This window comes from Pelodiscus sinensis, chromosome 5 (assembly GCF_049634645.1).
Source record: "Pelodiscus sinensis isolate JC-2024 chromosome 5, ASM4963464v1, whole genome shotgun sequence".
In the NCBI taxonomy this organism is placed as follows: Eukaryota; Metazoa; Chordata; order Testudines; family Trionychidae; genus Pelodiscus; species Pelodiscus sinensis.
In genome coordinates, this window is record NC_134715.1 from 44,098,394 (window position 1) to 44,102,257 (window position 3,864).

Sequence of the window (3,864 nt, forward strand, 5' to 3'; positions counted from 1 at the left end):
GAAGAAGAGGGAGCTAGTTTAAATGGGCATGAGTGTTATTTTATTTGGTTGGCTAGCTATAAAATTACAGTCAATAAGAAGAAGGGGCAAAGTCTGTTGGGGTTTATTGATTGCAGGAGAGAGCCATTCACTTCATGATACACTGTCATGACCTCCAATAACAACAGCTCTAGTTAACGTTGCAAAAGTGTTTTCGTGATAAGTCATTTTTACACGCTTTCCACGGTAATAATTTTTCAGTCTTAATTTCACCCAGGTTTGGGCTGTATTTGAAAGTTTGAGATTAATGTTATTTTAATTAAAAGCGTGAGCAAAATTGCCACAGTCCTATTTGAGTTGTGGGTGAGTATAAAAGACACAGTGTTCCCATTGTAAAAAACAACACACAGGGCTACAGCAAAATCAGCTGAAGTTCAAAACTTGATATTTGGCACACAATATAGTGCTTTTGCCTCATTTGAGTGGGCAAAATTGATTTTTTTTTTTAAAGATCAGCTTCATTGAAGTTGAGGGCGCTCAGTATTCCCAGGGAACAGGCCCTCATTTTGTATTTGTATTTGTATTGTGATAGTAGCAATTTAATTTGCCCTCAGTAATAATCCAATTCCTTCCTTGTGAGTGAGTGGTCAGCCTTTTGTCCTGTACTGGACTTTATCCTGCTGAGAATCTGCTTATTACCCTGTAAAACAGAGAAGAAAAAAATCTGAAAGGAGCATATGCTACTGCAGGAGTCAGAACTCTGCTGAATCCTGGTCTTGGCACTGCTGCCATGTCATGTGGCCTTGAGAGAGCCTTCCAGGCCTGTCAGTCATGCCACAGAATCCAATGGAATTACACTGATACAAAACAATCACACTGATGTTTCCCCATATGTAAAATGAAGTTGTGAATATGCACCTACCTCCAGAGGGTTGCCAGGTGTCCGGTTTTCTACCGGACAGTCCGGTATTTGCGCACTCTGTCCGGTAGAAAAATTCAGAAAATACCGGACGAGCACAGTGTCTGGTGTTTTCTGAATTTCCAGCTGGGTGCTGGACGGAAGCCTGGCGGGGGCGGGGGAGCGACTGAGAGGCGGGGCCACGATTGGCGCTGGAAGTCCTGTGGTCACGTGCAAAAGCCGGGCAGGATGGGGGCATTGGCTGGGACTCCCAGCCACTCCCCCCGCCCGGCTTCTGCATGCAATCAGAGGCTCCCAGCGCTGATCGCAGCCTCGCCTCACAGCTGGGAGCCTCTGGTTGCGTGCAGAAGCCGGGTGGGGGGAGTGACTCCCAACCACTCCCCCTGTCCCTGCCCAGCTTCTACTAGCAACTAGAGGGAGTGCCTGCCGGGGTCGCAGCCTGTTGGACTCCGGATGCGGCCAGTGGCTGCACCCTCTCCCCCCTGCCAGCTCTGCTTCCTGCCCCCTTCCTCTGGCATCCCCCTCCTCCTGTCCAGTGCCCCTGGCCCCTGATCCTCCCAGCTCTGCTTCCCGCCCTCCCCTTCCAGCCACCCAGCCTCCCCCAAGCCCTCCCCCCCGTCAGCCCCGCTCCCCTTCCAGCCAGCCCCTCTGGCCCCCGATTTCCCCCCTTCCATCCCCCTTCCTCCCGGCCAGCCCCGCCCCCCTCTCGGCCGGTCCCTCCGCGCCCACGATCAAGTGTGTCCAGTATTTTGGGGGGGTCTACCTGGTAACCCTACCTCAGAGGGTTGTTGGAATTTGTCCACTGCTTGGTAAATTGCATAAGTGAGCTATCTAAAGGCAATGTGGTAGCCTTTCTTTCATTTGAGGTAGCCCACCGCAGGTCTGTAGTAAGCAGGTGTAACTCTAGAATTTTGGTCCCATATTTCGTCTGTAGTACTGTTGCTCTGTGCCATTAATCAGCTGCTGTATTTCATTCCAGAAGTGGCAGCATTTCATCGGTGAGTAATACATAGAGTTAGTATATCTCTTTGCTCCTTTCATACAGGGGTTAGGGTCCTTGGAATGGCAGGTTCTCTATAAACGATCAATGCCAGGCTAAGGTTTAGCATGCCTGACCACTGCTTAGAGAGGTCCTTGTTCTGGGAGGAAAGAGTTTCTGTCTCTTTTCTTGCCTCTTTGCCGACCAAATCCAAGGCCCATTAAAGTCCATGGAAACACTTCCGCTAATTCAGTGGGTGTGGCCTTGGGCTCTGTGTCTCCTGTTTTCTCCCAAATTGGGAATCTTTCTGGCCTCAGTGGCTTTGAGGCAAGTCTCCTTTAAAAGCATAAAAGCCAGGCTGTTCATCATCATCATTGTTCCCTCTGCAGTCATAACTGGCCCCTTGCACATGCAGGATGTGGAATGTTAATATATGGCTACGTCTACACTGGCCCCTTTTCCGGAAGGGGCATGTTAATTTCAGCGATCGTAATAGGGAAATGCGCGGGGGATTTAAATATCCCCCGCGGCATTTAAATAAAAATGTCCGCCGCTTTTTTCCGGCTTTTAAAAAAGCCGGAAAAGAGCGTCTACACTGGCCCCGATCCTCCGGAAAAAGCGCCCTTTGAAGTAGGAATAAGATCCTCCGGAAAAGGGCGCTTTTTCCGGAGGATCGGGGCCAGTGTAGATGCTCTTTTCCGGTTTTTCTAAAAGCCGGAAAAAAGCGGCGGACATTTTTATTTAAATGCCGCAGGGGATATTTAAATCCCCCACGCATTTCCCTATTACAATCGCTGAAATTAACATGCCCCTTCCGGAAAAGGGGCCAGTGTAGACGTAGCCTATGTGTTTAGCAGCCTCATCACTAGGATTCAGTCCCCACAAATGCTGGAATATGGGCAAGTGATCTATCTACGGTGGCTATGGACTGCCTCAGCCTCGACCTTCTAGTCACTCGTCATGTGGAAGATGATTGATAGACTGCTACAACATCTGTTTAAATCACTGGTCTTTGGATTAGCCTCTAAATGCCACCTATCACCTTGAATCACCAGAACTAAGTGCAGACACTGTTTATGGCCAAACCCCAGATGCAGTTTGGGGCCAAATAGAGACACTGCCTACCAGCTCCCATTTATCTGAACAGATTTGGTGTCACCCAAATAGTTTTTGGATAATCAGGATTCTGCTATAATTTTTATTTAGATCCATTTAAAGACATTTAACAGTTTGTCTTTTTTCTTTCTTTGGTGCTGTTTAAATTCAACCCCAGCACCATGCCCAGAAAGCCTGCTAGGCTGTGATTTTTCTCTCTTCCCCACCCCGTTTTAATGAAAACTGTTTTCACAGTCAGTTTGCTTTCGTTATTATTTTATGACTCTCTGTGAGCTTTGGCTGTGCTGGAGCGTTTGTCTAGCCTCTCCCATACATCAGCCATCTGTGCTTTACTGAAAGACAATGAAATAGATTCAATTTCTTGACTCACATCTGTGCCTAGCTGTGTTCAGTTTGGTCCTAATCCCACTACTGACTCCATGTTGGCAGTCCCCTGTGCCCTCATGAAGACCCACCGACTTCAGTGGGGTTCTGTGTGAAAATAAGGGTCTGCCCACACATTTGCCTCAAATCAAGGAAGTGTCCCTAATCAGGAAAGGTGCTTAGTGGGACATAAAAACACACAGCGATTTTTATGATGTGCTTAACTTCAAGTAAGACTTAATCACGTGCTTGAAGTCAATGAAGTCTGTCTACACTCAGGAAAGCACTTTAAACACATGCTTAAATGTTCTCCTGAATCAGGGCTGAAGTTGCTTGCAGAACCGGTGCCAGAGATTCTGAATGCTTATATGCCGGGACCCTGCATTTCTCTATGTTCAGCACCAAACACAATACAGAGCAGGAAGAATCCAGCAGTTGGTCAGAGCCAAGGGACATTGGGTAAGATAACCATCAGGAGCAACAACTGTCAAATAAGCCACTCAGCCAC